Source organism: Pongo abelii, chromosome 14, assembly GCF_028885655.2.
Source record: "Pongo abelii isolate AG06213 chromosome 14, NHGRI_mPonAbe1-v2.0_pri, whole genome shotgun sequence".
Classification (NCBI taxonomy): Eukaryota; Metazoa; Chordata; class Mammalia; order Primates; family Hominidae; genus Pongo; species Pongo abelii.
The window spans coordinates 59,755,708-59,773,936 of record NC_071999.2 but is presented as its reverse complement, the minus strand read 5'-3'; the positions used below and the strand labels follow the sequence as shown (position 1 = coordinate 59,773,936).

Genomic DNA, 18,229 nt, shown 5'->3' with positions numbered 1-18,229 from the left:
CAGCATAAAAAACGTTATGTTTAAAAAGATGGATTGAGATCAACTTTCCATTTCAGTGTTATTTGGAGTCAGTTCAAAGGCCACTTTCAACCTTACACAGAAACATGAATTGATTTTAACGGCATCTATGAAAAAAAACTTTGCCTCAAACACTCTAACGAAAAGATTCCAATGAAGTCGTATGCCTATAATGTTGTTATCATCACTCTGTGCCTCAAAGCTGGACTTGTATATTAAAAGATGGAAAATATTTGAAGAAAGAAAAGTCAGGCTAGGACTTAGAACTCTGGTGCAAAAATTCCATATCATCAAGCCCTGAGTTTCAGCCAGTCAGCTGTCAGCTTATAAAGCATACATTTGTGTCATGTTTCTATAGATCACACATTTTAGACACACAACTTCTAAGTTCACCTGAAAGATACAGATGTAGAATTTGATAATATGGAAAATAAATGTTTACTTATATTTGTTTTAAAGACAGCAACAAATAGTTATAAACTTTTACAAAACAGAATTGATCCAGATTCAACCTGTATCTGCAGCTTTATAAGTTTATATTCACTGTTTTTATTCACTGATTCTAAATTTGTTTTTCCTTGTGTATACTTGACCAAATTCTTGCGAATTTCAAGCTGTTCAGATCAAATAAACATTGAAAAGTAAATAAAGGCATTTCTAGGACTAAAAAGGTGATATGATGGATTTGCACACCAGCAGAGAATCCATGAAGAAAATGTATTCTCATCAGAAAAAACCCTCTCGCCATTCCACTCTCCGTGAGAAACTTACATTCTAAAATTGAAGGCTGCAACCTTCCTTTTGTTGATTTTATAGCATGTATAATAGAAGTTAGCCTAGCTATTCATGGTCCTGGATATTAATATACTGAAATACCTGTAAGTATGGTACATGACATTTGGATGTGGCCACTTTGACACAGACACAATTGATGTTGGGATCCTTTTGTTCAGACCTTGAAAAATTAAGTTTTTACTTTTTCAAAATTGTCATGTCATATACCTAAGAAACATCCTCACTCCACTCCTGAGCTACAAATTCACCACATCCTTGACTCCAGCAGCACTGGGATCAAAGGTGTGGAGAGAATCTTTTGAGTATAGTGTGGAGAAATGCTGGCCAAGGGTTAGAGAGGGAAGCAAGGGCAAAGAAATAGGACATGATTTGGAGACATTATGAAGTTCAGAGATGTGTAGTGCACATGCGATGTAATTCATAAGAACAGCTTTTTGAAATTTTTAAAATTATTTAGCAAACAATTTTGTTACAGCTGCATCAGAACAGCTGTATCTGTTAGAGATGATCAGAAAACAGATGGTACTCTCAAAAGGTTATTAAAAAAGTTAAAGGAAGAGGCTTTTCCACATATGTAGGCAGGGTTAAGAGAAGTGACATGGGATGCTGAAACATTCAGGATGTAGCAGCCATGCAAATCTGTTACCACTCCAGCTCTAAACCCAGAGAATGCAGCTATTGCTGAGCTCTGAACTCACTCAGTAATTAAAAGCCAAGGAAACTGATTTGAAGCTTTAAATAGAGGATGACTTTTAGGAAGAAAGAAGTAGTGGGAAACACTGGGGACTGGATCTGAGATAGAAAATAAAAATATCTAGCACAGCTCATCCCTCTTGTTTCTCACTGTTCTTCCTGTCCATCAGTTATCAAATTATAATTAGCTGATGTCAATGTAATTACAGTCCTACCCAAAGCCTACACCGAAGCACTAGCCAACATCATTATTCTTATATGATAAAAAGGGAAAAACACACACAGACAGGCAGGATAAAGGGAAATAGAAATACTTAATAGAAAACGTAGATTATCCTTTAGCAGGAACATGTTGGTGCTCTCTTAGTCTTGTTTTTGTTTGCTTATTTGTTTGTTGTTAGATTTGCAGTATCAGATAATGCCAGGCTCATGATGGGCAGTTTGGATCTCATAGTCCCTTAATGCTCATGGTCAAGCATTCGGTTTTTGTTAGGGCCCAATAGGAAGCATGGAGATGTTTTTCAAACATAGAATAGTTATCTCCTGAAAAAGACATGCCTTATTCCAAAGCCCTAGGGGTCCACACTATGATTACCATATTGAGATTTGTCAGAGGTTCCCAGAATATCCATATCTCCCAGAAACTTCCAGTACCATAGAACTCAATAGCAAGCCAGTTTGCCTGCAGCTTGGACTTGCTATAAAAAGATCCTATACAGATACTTTCTATGCTCTCTCTCAACAACAATATAAAAAGTGTATTCTCTTGGCAACTGCAACAGCTTCCATATTCAAGGAACTATATTATTTTCATCAGAAAGAGTGTTCCGATTTTTTAAAGGAGATTTTCTTGAGCAAGCCCCAAAGATGGCTTTTTTCTTCACTTCCACCCCTATTCCTCTCTACCCCAACCCTCACTTGCCCTTTTCTTATTACTTTCCCAGCTCCTTCCCACAAAGAAGCACTTAGCTCATTTTTGCACAAAACGTAGGCAAGCTGAGGTCACCAATATCACTCCTGAAATAGAAGTCTGCTCACTCATTCAAGATAATTACTTCTTTTGCTCTCCTTTTTCAAAGAGGGATGATACATCAAATGAGGCTGAAAGCACTACTTCTCCAGGAAGTGACTTTATTTTAGTATTTTATTTTATATTGTGAAGTTCTATAACGCAGAATCTTCATAAAATACTTTGAGAAACTCTTTGTAGAGTGACAGTTTTAGCAGAGGTTCAATTCACATTAGATTTTCCTATATTAATTGGAGTAATGTGATTGGCAAGGCTAGGATAATACAATGTGTATTTTATGTACTGCAGCTTGTACAAAAATGGTTGGATATGCAATAAGGAGAAGTAGGGGTTATGTTGTGAAAATTTACTTTACCAATTTGAATATTTATCTTATTGTAGGACTCCTGGGAGATTCCAAGTTTAACTCAACATATGGTCTGTAAATTTAAAATTAAATTTATTTGTATAAATCTGACACAATAGGAGTTAAGCTCAAACAAAGGAAATAAGCATATGGCGGATTTATCACTAATTGAAAGCCTAACGCTATGAAAGATAAGAAGGGTTTGGTAGTTTTAGTTTTATATTCATGACTATATATCTATCTGGGCATATTGCTTATATTTATTGTTGGTTTTTATTCTAAAACATAGGGGAAAATTTTTTTTTACTACAGTGCATTCACAAAAGTAACTTCCATCTTAATATTTTAAATTGATTTGTAATACATATATTTTTTCATATATAATTATATGTATAAATGTATTTATTCACATACATAGTACGGCCAACAGATATGTCATTTTTTCCCTGATAATTTAACATCACAATTCTGTCTGGTAGGAATGTCTACTCTCAGGGAAGCTATACGTCTTCTGTTTTTCTTGGGCAGTTGTCCATAACTCATTCTTTTCTGCCAGTGACTTCTCTACACTAAGTTCCATGACATCACTCAAACCAATGAAATGTCAAAGAAGAATGATGGGGCTTTAAAAAAAATTCAATTAGAAACACAAATACCTGCGAGCAGAAAGCATTATTTTTTTCTCCTTCTTTCCTTAAACATGAACATGATGCTTGGTTGCTTACATTCATCATATGTAGATGAATGAATGTTCAATGTTTATTAGAAAATAAAGGAGGGTTTAATTGACTCTTTTAGATGTTGCATTCTTCACTTCACCTGGTTATGTGTGCACCTGAAGAGGGTTTAAGCATTGGAAGCAGCTCTACTTCCACAGTGCAAGAGGAAAGAAGGCATCTCTCTTATTAAAAGCCAATCCTCCCTATAAATAGTACCCCTTTATGCCTTCTCACTAATTGTATACTATTGCTTACATGTTTTGTGTCCTATATTATCAACAAGACCCTCTCAAACCAATACATGATTACTTACAATCAAGCCTAACCTATTAAAATATAAAACCTATTAATTAAACAAATATCACCTTCTTGCATCAATGCCATATTTTTCAGTGCAATAATTTATACTCTTTCTTTTTCTACCTTGCATTAGTTTTCTATTGCGGTTGTAACAAGTTACCACAATATAGTTAATAGTTTAAAACTACACAAGTTTATTACTTACAGTTCTGGTGGTCCGAATTTCAAAATGGGTTTCACTGAGCTATGACCGAGGTCTTGGCAGGATTGTACACTTTCTGAACATTCCAGGGGAGAGTCTGTTTCTCTGGCTTCTGCAACTTCTAGAGGGTGCCCACATTCCTTGTCTTCTGTTCCCTTCAGGATCTTCAAAATCAGGAACAAAGTATCTTTATTACATCTCCTTGCTTGCTTCATTACATCTCCTTCTCTGACTCTGACCCCTATAAACCTTACTTTTATAAAAAACCATATGATTACATTGGGCCCACACACCAGGATTATCCAGGATAATCCTACTGTCTCATGATCCCCGACTTAATCACATCTTCTAAGTATTTACATTGTGTAACATAACACATTCACCGATTCCTGAGATTAGGGCTTTGACGTCTTTGGTGAGAGACATTATTCAGGCCACTACATACCTCCCATTAGCTCTTCAGCCTTCTTAGTTTCTGTCACCATCATTCCACTAAAATCACCCTGAATAAATTCACTGTGGATCTAAATCTCTTAAGTCCAAAAGATAAAGTTTTTAGCTCTCATATTCTTCCCAGCATTTCTGAGACGTGACAGCGTGCTGGCAGGCCTCACAGCCCTCACTCGCTCTCGGCGCCTCCCCTGCCTGGGCTCCCACTTTGGCGGCACTTGAGGAGCCCTTCAGCCCGACGCTGCACTGTGGGAGCCCCTTTCTGTGCCGGCCAAGGCCGGAGCCGGCTCCCTCAGCTTGCAGGGAGGTGTGGAGGGAGAGGCGCGGGCGGGAACCCGGGCTGCGCGCGGTGCTTGCGGGCCAGCGCGAGTTCCGGGTGGGCGTGGGCTCGGCGGACCCCGCACTCGAAGCAGCTGGCCGGCCCCACTGGCCCCGGGCAGTGAGGGGCTTAGCACCTGGGCCAGCAGCTGCTGTGCTCAATTTCTCGGCCGGCCTTAGCTGCCCTCCTGCAGGGCAGGGCTCCAGACCTGCAGCCCGCCATGCCTGAGCGCCCCCCAACCTCCGTGGGCTCCTGTGTGGCCGGAGCCTCCCCGACGAGCGCCGCCCCCTGCTCCACGGGCCCAGTCCTATCCACACCCAAGGGCTGAGGAGTGCGGGCACACGGCGGGGGACTGGCAGTCAGCTCCACCTGCAGCCCTGTGGGGAATCCACTGCGAGAAACCAGCTGGGCTCCTGAGTCTGCTGGGGACTTGGCGAACCTTTATGTCTAGCTAAGGGATTGTAAATACACCAATTGGCACTCTGTATCTAGCTCAAGGTTTGTAAAGGCACCAGTCAGCGCCCTATCAAAACAGACCACTCGGCTCTACCAATCAGCAGGATGTGGGTGGGGCCAGATAAGAATAAAAGCAGGCTGATGGAGCCAGCAGTGGCAACCTGCTGGGTTCCCCTTCTGACCGTGGAAGGTTTGTTCTCTCGCTCTTTGCAATAAATCCTGCTGTTGCTCCGTCTTTGGGTCTACACTGCCTTTATGAGCTGTAACACTCACCGTGAAGGTTCGCAACTTCACTCGTGAGCCAGGGAGACCACGAACTCCACCAGAAGGAATAAACTCTGAACACGGCTGAACATCAGAAGGAACAAACTCCAGACATGCGGTCTTTAAGAACTGTAACACTCACCTCGAGGGTCCGCAGCTTCATTCTTGAAGTCAGTGAGACCAAGAACCCACCAATTTGGGACACATTTCAATGGATTGACAGCTTCTTTTGCAAAGAGTTTTACTCTTGAAACACTTCTTAAGTTTTCTTGACAATATAGTCTCTAGTTTACTGGTCCCACTTCCCTTCGCTTATTTGTACTTACTCATATTTAAACAAAGAACACACTTTACATACATGATTATAACTCCTAAATATGGTGAGTGCATTTTCTGCTGTTCCTCGCTTTTTCTACCTGTTTACTCTCAGAAATACAGACACAGACTTTAAGCTACATGATTTATTTGTTGTAAATTAAACATCGAGTAGAATGACTTAGGACTATGAGCTCTCCAAACTGGGGGAAAAATACATATTTTTTTCTGCTAGATGAAGTGAAAGAGCCAAGAGACAGATATTCTACCATCTTTTGTGCTCACCTCTTCAATTACGATTATGCCCAGGCTTCTTCCTGATTTTATTCTCTAAGACAGCAAGGTTCCATTACATGTGCACAACCTCTGCCAGCTTTGCATACAATATAGTCACCACGCACAGCCTAGTCTCCAGAATAGCTTTTCTTGCATACTAGGATTCTGAGAGATCTGTTTCCATCCCATCATTTCCCTGGGCTTTACCTTCCAAATCAGGAATGTGTAGAATTCTAATAAGATAAGTGGTAATAGTAGAGTTGTACAAAAATTTACTCTTTTCTTTGTTCATTTCCCATGATTCCTCAGTGACACTTGGGAGGGAAGATGTGAGCCCTGTCTCAGTGCTTTCTTTTAACCTGCTATCATTTCCATTTCTACTCTACAAATTTAGGGATATGAGGTGACACTTTTCTTCTATTTCTATGGCAAATGGGAATGTTCTTGCTCGCTGCGGAAATTGCTTTTGATATTTCAGTGCCGACCTAGAAACAGAGAACTGGATATCTCTGTTTAAGCTGCTACTATTTTAGAAATAACATCCCCCACACATTAGGATTTTTTTTATATATGACTTTTGCCACTTAAGCAAAATCTGCATGCAGAAGGAAATGAGCGGAGTCTCTACAATCAGAAAATATGTCTCTTTATCTTCAGTTTTTGACTTACATGTTCTCTTATACCCTGGTGTAAGTCATGATTAAACATTTCCACTCAAATGTTTCATAAAATGGAATCCACAGGAGAAGGAAATCTTAGGTCTCACAAATAAACAAATTTATAATATTTATGTGGGAAGCTAAATATAAGTACGCAATTTGAAAACAGAAAGAGTAAAATATATATTCAAAAAGATTCAAGATTAACATACATATAAACACATATAATTGAAAATAAAGTCATAGTATTTTTATAGCTACCTTAGATTTTAGAATGAGTGAAGTGAAATTATTTTTACAGAGGTGTTTATTTCCCTCATTTCTGCCTGATCTGGAAGTTACAGAAAAATATGATTTGATTACTTGTGTCTTCCATTCCTTTTCCTCAATGTATACCGTGTCTTTGAAGCTTATTACACAGAAGTATAATGGCTATCAAAGAAAAAGAAGAAATAGCACTTTTGCTATTTAAAATAAAGTCGCTTTGTGTTGGAAACTGGAATTTCCATTCTAAGAAAGTTTAATCCAACTATTAATAGCTCAGTATGTGAAATCATGAGTCCAAGAGTCAATAGACACTTTTCTCCTATAGCAAAGGTCACAAGCCTCTGGTTGTCCACACTGAAGCTGTTTTGGCTTTCAGGGTACATGCGCCTCATTTGAAAAGCCTTTCTGTGATTGCTGCTGTGTCTCCATCTGTTAGAGCACAGCATATTTCAAAGGTAAGGATGGCACATTCAAATGCTGAATTTGGACAAGAATCTTAAGAAACATTATTTTATGGACAATTACAAAATGGCATTTGGTCATTTCAAGTAACATCTCAGTAGGGTTCCACTTCGGGGGCATTGTGATTTTAAACATCGGTTGAATACAATTTCTTTTTTCCAAAAATACCAGATGATTAATTAAATTATACATTTAAATGGCCATTAAACTAGGCAAGAATATTATATTTTTAAGAATAGCCAAATAGCACAAATAGATGGAAACATTAAATATCACTACTGTGCAGCATAAGGTGAACTAAATAGGGTCTCCTGCTTACAATTTTGCCCCTGCCAACCCCCTGCCTCCATCACTACTATTGCCTTGCACACTATCAAATTTAACAATTTGAGAGCTGTCTCTTTGGTTCTATGGGTACATCTCCAGTATAACTGTTAAAATATAAATGTAGCAGATAGGTGATGTATTCTCTTATTATTTATCATCCAGGGAGTTATTAGAAAAAGCATCAACCTCAGAGCTACTTAGAGTTTTGGGAAGAGAGAGATATGATAAAAAATGCTGAGTGTTTAGAGGACAAACACTGTTTCTATATCAATTTTACTGGTGAACTGATTGTAATTGTTATAACCCTTCAGGAGCAGGCTCACAAAATGGTGAAGCTTGTGAGTTCTAGAACCAAACTCAAATCTAGATACCAGCGTTTGAATCTGGGCTACAGCCATTACTAGTCATGTGAATTTGGTTGTGCTGTTTAACTGCTTTCTGCCATGGTTTATTCTGTTGTAAATAAGGATGATGATAATACATAACTTATAGGTATTACATTAATAAGAAAAAATCAGTTAGGACAGTCATGGCCTATTTTAAGTGACAAATAAATGTTAGCAAATGTCAAAAATGTGAATGCTTAGTATACACAGATAGCTGTGAAACTACATATTCCTTAGATTGAAATTGCCAACAGCATAAAGCATTCTCTTAATATTCATAGTTTTATTTATTGTAAACACATCCTAGTAATATTCTCTCTAGTTAGTTTTACCTGTGTTTATAGATGAATTAGAAACTCCTATGTACATTTTTGAAAAATCAATGAATACTTTACCAAGTTGTTTAAGTGTGTGCCATTTTAAGGTCTAAGTATATGAATTACACTGACTAGTATAAATGTGGGCATCTGTTCCTGTCTTCTTACAACATATTAAGCACTTTTAATTTAAATCTAGGAGTTTGCAATTAATTTAGCTCTTATATTTTCATGAAGCTTTTATCTATTTAGAGTTAAAACATGTACTCTACATATGTTTACTTATTTTCAAATTCCAAAAACCACATTTTAAAACACCATAAAATATACTTTTCATTTTTGGTTGCTTAATTATATTGTTCTATATAACTTGAAAAAATAGTAAGAATAAACTAATTTTTTATCACTTCCCAATGATTAAATCATATACTCTTTAATTTTTCCTCATTTTTCATTTAAATGTCATATAATAATTTTGTTTATTTTGAAAAAATTCTAAAAGAGTGACAATAATTTTAAGGCATTTGTAAAATTGGTGGCAGTATTTAGAATACAATGTTACTAATTATTAATGTTTTCACTCAGTGTTGGTTTCTGAGGTTTATGGACACTTTTTGTGTTTATGATAAATGTTTTATTCAATAAAATATGATATGATAAATAATTCTAATGGATACTGTTTAACATTCATTTAATATTAGTTTACTAAAACTACTATGTTTGTGCTGTATTTTATGATTTCATACCAATTTTTAAGTTTTGTACTCATATGTGCATTCCATATTTACCCTGGTTGCTTATGTTACTGAATAGAATGTGTATAAAGTTTAATCTCAGGAATAAAAAGTAGTTATTATTATTATTTATTATTATATTTATTTATTTATATTTATTATTATTATTATTATTGCAAGCCTATGTTATCCACGGTCTTAGCCTAAGTTTTAAAATTTAGTTAGAGAGCACAGCCATGTAGGAGTGAAAACCGAATGACTTGGGGCCCAGCAACCCATTTAATCCTCACAAGTAAGCTACACAGAAAACAAGCCATGCATTCATTTTACTATTTAGGATTTGGGAAAACTGAGGCACAGAGAAGTTTAGTGAATTTTAAATTTCAACCCAGTAGATAAAGTGTATTTATTCAATTGAACAATAAGAGATAGTTTTTTTAAAAAGTTTTAAGCAGAAAATATCCAACAAGAAAGCAAAACTTAATACTAGTACAAGAGTAATTACAATATAAGTCCATGAGGTGTATTAGTTTCTTAGGACTGCCATGACAAAGTGCCACAACCTTAGCAAAACAGAAATTTATTCCCTCACAATTCTGGAAGCTCAAAGTCTGAAATCAAGGTGTCAACAGGGTGGTGCTCCCTCCAAAGGGTGTAGGAGAGAATTCCTTTCTTTCCTCTCCTAGGTTCCCGTGGATTCAGGCATTCCTTGACTCATGGCCATATCACTCCAACCTCTACCTCCAGGATCACATTGCCTTTTTTATATATGTCTTCTCATCTATGTGTCTGTCCCTGGAGTTCCTGAGGCTCTCTCTTATTAGGGTACATATAGTTGCATTTGGGGCGCACCCGGATAATTCAGTATAAGCTCCTCCTTTCAAGAGCTTTAGTTTAATCACATCTTTGGCCACACAAAGTAATATTCAATCTTTTGCCGTATAAGGTACACAGATTCTGGGGATCAGGAAAGCAGCATGTCTTTTTGGGGGCCACCCTTTACAATATGGAATAATCACATCAATCAGAAAAGACAAGAATCCAAGAATAATTCAAGCATATCTTAATAATCAAAGAATATCTTGTCTGTGAGAAATTCAATGAACTAAAAAGCATATAAAACTCTGAAACTAAATTGTTAAAGCCAGATATTACAGGCAATGTGAACCTGAAAATATTCAATATAAAAATTTTAATGTAAAATAATATATAAGCCGAAATTATCATGAGTGGTAATAATTTAAATACTTATAAATAGAAAATAGATAAAAAAGTTATAAAAATTTAAAACCCCCAATTTTATATAGCGCTTAATTTTGTAAAGAAGAACTAAAAAATTAGAGAGGGAAAGAGACCAAATAAACTATTGTAGCTGGACATTTTAAATGTACCTCTCCCAAAGATATGCCAAACACATAATATAAAAGAAATATATATATGTGTGTGTGTGTATATATATATAATTAGAATAATGTGATTAATATGCTTAAAACCAGAAAATAAGTAAAAGAAAGACATTTTCTTATTTTGACCTGTGTATCTGTACATTAAAAATTAATACCTAATTCTCAGTGGAAAACTGTTAGAAATACTTTCTTTAGAATATGAAACATGATAAGCATCTTCACTATTGTAATTACTGATAAGCACAGGATAGAAATTCATAGCCAACAAGATTATTAAAAGACAAGATATATTAGTTATAAGGATTGGTAGGGAAAAAGCAAAGTGCTGTTATTTGAAGATATGATTATCTGCATAAAGAAACAATAAATCAAGAGACATTTATAGAATTATGGAAAAAATTAGTAGATTTATTGTATGCAAGATTAACCTACAAAGCCATCTGTGTTTTCCATACTATCAATGGTCACTAAAAAGTATAATAGAAAATAAAATATTATTATTTATAACATCACAAAAATAGATAGTAAAGATGAGTGGTTTTTCTTACCAAATACTAAAGAAAACGGCAATGCCATGCTTCAAACACAACAAAGTGATGTTGAGTAGTGCAGAATCTTAGGATTTTAGTGGACTGAATGGTGACCCGCCCTCAAATACATGTCATGTCCAAATCCCTGGACCTGTAAATATTACCTCATAGGGTAAAATAGTTAATATTATCTTACATGGCAAAAGACGTGTTTTAGATGCTAGATTATCAAGGTAGGCTCTCCATGCCATCACAAGTGAGAACAAGGCAAAGTGAAATTTTATGCACAGACTCACTGAGGAGAAAACAATATGAAGATGGAGGAGCAAGCCATGTGGCCAAGAGTGAAGGAAATCAACAGCAACAAGAAGCTGTAAAAGGCGAGAAATATAGAATCCCCTAGAGGTTCCAGAGGGAGAGTGCCTCTGCCAGCACCTTGGTTTCAGATCTCTGGCCCTCCAGAACTGTGAGATAATAAATGTCTCTTAAGTGACCTTTTATGCTAATTTGTTGCAGCTGCTACAGGAAAAGAGTAAATATTTCAATACCAAACATTGTTCTAGAGGAATACAATATTAAAGATAAATTTTCTTATTTTGTACTTGGTTTTCTGGAATTTGGTCTTAAAACTGATTAAATGTCCCTATTTCCAGTGATAAAGAGGAAACTAGTAGCCCAAGGTGAGATATTACAATAGAAATATACAGAATATCACCATTAAATTATTCTAACAAATATATATTTACATATAAATATATATTTATATATTGATATATAAACATATATTTATATGTAAATATATATTATATATAACATATATTTATATATAATATATAAATATATATAATATATATTTATATAATATATTAATATATAAATATATATTAATATATAATATATATTTATATATTATATATTAATAATATATATTATATATAATATATAAATATATAATATATTAATATATATTTTTATATATGTTTAATATATATATTTTATTTATATATTATATATTATATATTTATATATTATATATTATATATTATATATTTATATATTACATATAATATATAATACATATATTATATATTTATATATGATATATGTCATAATATATTATATTATAATATTATATATAATATATAAATATAATTATATATTATATAAATATATTTATATATATTTTATAAATATAAATTTTATTTATATTTTATAAATTTTATTTATATTTATTTATATTTTATAAATAAATTTTATTTATATTTATTTATATTTTATAAATAAATTTTATTTATATTTATTTATATTTTATAAATAAATTTTATATTTATTTATACATAAAAAATAAAAAATACTTTATATTTATAAATATAAAATTTATATTTTATAAATATAAATAAAAATAAATTTATATATAAATATAGTTTATAAATATAAAAATATATCAAATTATATTTATAAAATATATCTATATATACAAATAAATATATATATATAGTGTGTGTGTGTGTATGTATATATAAAATTTTGGATTACCATTTTTTTTCCTACCTTAGAATATTTTTATTTAAAGTAATGAGCACTATGAGATTAGCTGGTTGCTCTAGGGGAGAAATTGGGGGTAAAAAAGACAGCACATTAGAATCTCAGCACAAGCTCTGAATAAATGACCTAAAATCTTCTGTATCTTCCCTGAAAGAAACCCTGTTTCCTGTAGCTGCAGGATGGAGATTCTGAAATATAAACACAGAGTCTCATCCTGAGAGTGGATGGATCACAAAACAAATTGAATTCTCAACCATCTCAACAGGATGTCTTCTGTTAAACTGAGGCCACTGATAGGAAAGGAATGAGATCCTGAAAATTGCACTGAGGAAATATAGTCAGATTCTGGTAAAGCTGGAGACATCAACTCCCTAGATTCTGCTGAATTTTCCTTTTCGGTAGTAGAAGCCTTTCCATCACTCCTGCCTGAAAAGATTAACCCTGCTTTGCCTGGAGAAATTGTAATAACCTCCTTTGAGGTTGTTGCCTTTCAAGGCACTGCTGATTATTCTCAGCATCTCTCTTTGGGTGAAGCAAAAAGCGAGACCTCTTTTTGGGTGAAGCAAAACATGAGCATACTGTACACTAAAAGAACTGCATGATTTTTTTCCAGTGTATAGAGACAGAAATCTGGGGAATACGTGTGAGAATACATATTAAGAGTGAAAGATAATGGTGGAACATAAAGTTGGATCAAGATGAATTTATTGTTATGGGTCAACTGAGCAAGAGCATTCTATTTTGTAGATTGAAGGGTTAAAAAAGCTCTAACAGTTTGATTGGTTGGCTGAAACATGGAACACATGGTGTTAAGTCTGCAGGCACCCAAAATACAAGAGGGATGAAGGCTTAGGGGCTTTTACCTAGATTTCAGAGGATGGATGGGAAAGCCTGGGTACCCATGCAGAAGCCTGCCTCAGGGGCAGAGCTCTTGCAGAGTCTACTAAGGCAATGCCAAACAGAAATGTGGAGTTGGAGACCCTGCATAGGGTCCCTACTAGGGGACTGCCCAGTGAAACTGTGGAAACAGGGCCAAAGCCCTCCCGACCCTAGAATTATAGAGCCACCAGCAGCTTGAAACCTGGACAAGCTGCAGGCATTGGACTTCAACCCATGAGAGAAGTAAAGACATGGGAATGGGACTGTCTGAGGCCCTGAGAGTCCACCCCTTGCAGCAGTGTCCCCAGGATGCAGGACATGGAGTCAGTGGGGAGCTTTAAGATTTAATGTCTGCCCTGCTGGGTTTCAGATTTGTGTGGGGCCTGCTACCCCTTTCGTTTGGCAGATTTCTTTCTTTTGGAATGGGAATGTTTACCCAATGCCTGTACCACCATTGTATCTTGGAAATAAATAACTTGTTTTTGATTTTATAGGCTTATAGCTGGAGGGAACTTGCCTTGAGCCTCAGATGAAACATTGGATTTCAAAGTAGTAAGTTGATGCCTGAACAAGTTAAGACTCTTAGGAACTATTGAGATAGAATTATTGTATTTTGTATGTGAGAAGGACATGAGATTTGGGTGGTGGCAGTGGCTAGGGGCAGAATGTTGTAGTTTGGTTTGTTTGACCCCTCTAAACCTCATGTTGAAATTTGATCCCTAATGCTGGAGGAGGGACCTAGAGGGAGGTGTTTGTGCATGGGAGCAGATTCCTCATGAATGGCTTGATACCATCCTTGTGGTAATGAGTGAGTTCTCATTATATTAGTTTCTGCAAGGCCTGATTGTTAAAAAGAATCAGGCACCTCCCTTCCCTCTATTTCTTCTTCTCACCATGTGAACTCTACAAGTTGCTCCCCTTCACCTTCTGCTATAAGTGGAAGCAATTTGAAGCCCTCACCAGAAATAGATGTTGGTGTCATGCTTCTTGTACAGCCTGCAGAAACATGAGCCATATAATCCTATTTTTGTTATAAATTACCCAGCCTCCTGTATTCCTTTATAGCAAAATAAATGGACTAAGACTTTGGTCATTGACATTAATTTTGGGAGATCCAAATGACACTGTGGTCCATTATTCTGAAAAGAGGCGTATGCAGGTCAGATGATTAATGGAGTTTTAGCCCAGATCCATCCCATAGTGGTTTAGTGGATCCCTAAACCCATTATATGGTTATTTTTCTAGTTCTAGAATGTATAATTGGAATATGTATACTCAGAAATGAGTATACTCCATACGGCAGACTCCATACATTGGTTCTGTGGATTGAGGGTATTATGGTAGGAAAAGTCATGAAGCAAGAGACATACTCATAACTACTGCTGGAAATTTAAAAATTTGATAGCATATTTATATATTTAACAATTAAATATTTTAAATTATCCAACAATATATTTAGGGCTATTTATTACAAGAAAATAAGGTTGTGGTCAAAGCTTGTGTTACATGATACTAAGTAATACACTGTTCAAAAAACTAGAAAGGTTAAAAATAAAACTAAACCAATATGGGATTGGTTAAACATGGGAGCAGTTAAATAATATATAAGAGAGCTATTGAAAGAAAAGCTTATAAATTATTTGTAGAGATACTAACAAGAAAAAAAGCCAATAGATTTTATTTTTATCCTATAAAACAGACTATAAACTACAATATGTAGAGTATATACATATGTGCAACGTACATTGAAAATTATTGAATGTACAGAGTAAAATTTTGATAGTTATTTTCTCTTACATACATTTAATAAGAACCTGTTTTCTTTTGTAATAGGGGCACAGTTGGAAGAACTGGTTATTTTCCCAGGGCTTTGACTGGAATAGCCTTGTGAGAGGTTCATCAAGTCCAATTTAGGAGAGCTTTTGTGGACAATGATTCTTACTGCACTTTATGTGAGTAATCAGGCCAAGTATATGGGACTGAAGCTTATTTTGCAGGTAATTTGGTGATGGTGTGATTTGTCTTTGGTGCAAGTGGGAGACCATAGGGAGAAATGTGTTTCAGAAGAAAACTTTTTATTAGATTAACCTTTGATTCCTTGGTGGCCACATGGCCACTCATGGTATGGAGCTGCCAACAACACCCCTCCTCAGTGTGAAGCAGCCAGAAAGAGCCACAACAGGATTCCTAATGATTGAGGAACTGATAAATAGAAAGGAGGGACTGAAATTGGCCCAATAATCCCATAGGCTGTTCTTTTTGATAAACATAGAAAATGACCCTTCTGCTGTTAAAGCTTTAAACTTGCATTTGTTTTATCTGTGTTCTTTCCTCAGGAAAGGACCTTCAGGCCTCTCAAAAAAAGTGTTAAAGAACTGAAACTCACCAGGTTGCAGCACCAGATGCCTCTTTGCCCCTCCCTAATTGTTGTTTTCTTAAATATGGTTACATTACTTCCCTGCTGTATAAACTCCTAGTTTTAGTCAGTTATGAAGACGGATTTGAGACTGAGTGGCCGTCTCCTCAGCTGCAGCACCTGATTAAAGAAAGCCTTCTTCCTTGGCAATACGTGTCGTCTCAGTGATTGGCTTTCTGTGTGGTGAGCAGCAGGACCTACACCAAACCCCTGGTGTTTTGTTAACATGTTCTTGCCAGAAAAATAAGGCCAAGAGCAGGTACAGCTTACACTTATAAATGATTAATATATCCATGAAAAATGTCTAAAAAAAGAAGAAAAATTGTATTACTTTGAGCTTAAAGATTTCATAATAAGTTATTCATGGATACATGGATTTGTCACAGGAAATGTCGGAAAAGAGATTTTGTAAAAGAAAGGTAAGCAAATTAAAGGGTAAAAATACAACAGAAGGTAAAGAAGGATGCCAAGTGAAAAACAATGGAAACGACAAATTAGTACAGAATTTAAAAGATACTCTACTGAAATAGAAGAGAGTAAAAAAAAGCTCTAGCTATTTACATAAAGTATAGAACATGGACAAATAAAGATGCTAGTTTTTAATACATTACAAAAAAGTAGCTTTGATTAGTATGTTAGTTTGGGGAATAGTTGTCAGCAGTTGCTCAGTAATCTCAGTAATTTCTAAATTCTAGTGGGTGAATGTTTTGCAATCCAGTAAACCTCCTGATATCAATGGGGTTTTCCAATCATAAGTTAATGAGATAGCAGGTTATAGTAAATGAGGATAATTGGCAATCTATTTTGAGTTATAATTAATCCTTATGCTGACTGAAGAGGTTGTGAGTAAACCAGGAACTGGAGATGTTTAGCATAGTAATAACAATTTCAACCAAGTCTCTGGCATAAATTCAAATTAAGGGAAACAAATAATATTCATGCCTGAGGTAGCTAAGCTTATGCCAAAGTGCCAACATCTCTTCAGCAAAAGCAAAGTGAGAATGAAAATAAATAATTAACAATAAAATTTTAATTATAGAAATTGACTAATTTAGGGTCAAGTAAGAAAGGGCTTATGAGTTCACCCAATATAGAACTATGAACCAATGTAATTTATTTTGCCATTAATACAAGAGGCCTGTAATCAGCAAAATATATGTTTCCTTAAAAACATCTCCTTGAAATATAGAACAATTAAAAATATAAGCTTAATAGAAAAATAAAAAATTTTCAGAGTTGTGCTATTTCTACAATGTTCTATCTGATTTTTAAGTGAAGAATAAAAATGAGTACTAACATGTATTTCCAAAAGAAAAATCCAAAAACATATCTACTAAAAGTTGTTAATTTTGAGAGGTGACAATGTGCTAGCAGCCCTCACTCACTCTTGGTGCCTCCTCAGCCTCAGCTGCACTGTGGGGGTCCTTTTCTGGGGTTGGCCGAGGCCAGAGCCAGTTCCCTCTGCTCACGGGGAGATGTGGAGGGAGAGGTGCAGGCAGGAGTCAGGGCTGTGCATGGCGCTCGCAGGCCGGTGTGGGTGCCAGGTGGGCGTGGGCTTGGCGGGCCCCGCACTCAGCACAGCCAGCCAGTGCCTGCTGGGCTTGATTGGGGGATGAGCTCCCTCTGGACTGCTGGAGTGCCTGGGCTAGGTGCCACAAAGTCCCATGCCAAGTGCCATCAAGAGGTGAAGCCGGCTGGGCTTCTGGGTCAGGTGGAGACTTGGATAACTTTTCTGTCTAGCTAAAGCATTGTAAATGCACCAATCAGCACTCTGTGTCTAGCTACAGGATTGTAAACACACCAATCAGCATTCTGTGTCTAGCTAATCTGGTAGGGACTTGGAGAACTTTTCTGTCTGGCTAAAAGATTGTAAACACACCAATCAGCACTCTGTGTCTAGCTAAAGGATTGTAAATGCACCAATCAGCACTCTGTCAAAATGGATCAAGCAGCTCTCTGTGAAATGGACCAATCAGCTCTCTGTAAAATGGACCAATCAGCAGGATGTGGGAGGGGCCAGATAAGAGAATAAAAGCAGGCCACCCAGGACAGCAGCAGCAACCTGCTCAGGTCACCTTCCACACTGTGGAAGCTTTGTTCTTTCGCTCTTTGCAATAA

The 18,229-nt window shown here is 35.9% G+C and overlaps 1 long non-coding RNA gene across 1 annotated transcript in view; it reads left to right on the top strand.

Moving 5' to 3' along the window:
* LOC129049539 (uncharacterized) overlaps positions 1 to 16,276 on the top strand; it is a 30,389-nt gene extending 14,113 nt beyond the window's left edge. Inside the window, exons 4-6 of the long non-coding RNA XR_008512701.2 lie at positions 14,190 to 14,247; positions 15,529 to 15,647; positions 16,032 to 16,276. This is a non-coding gene — a long non-coding RNA (uncharacterized LOC129049539). The remainder of the gene's footprint in view (positions 1 to 14,189; positions 14,248 to 15,528; positions 15,648 to 16,031) is intronic.
* The last annotated feature ends 1,953 nt before the right edge of the window (positions 16,277 to 18,229 follow it).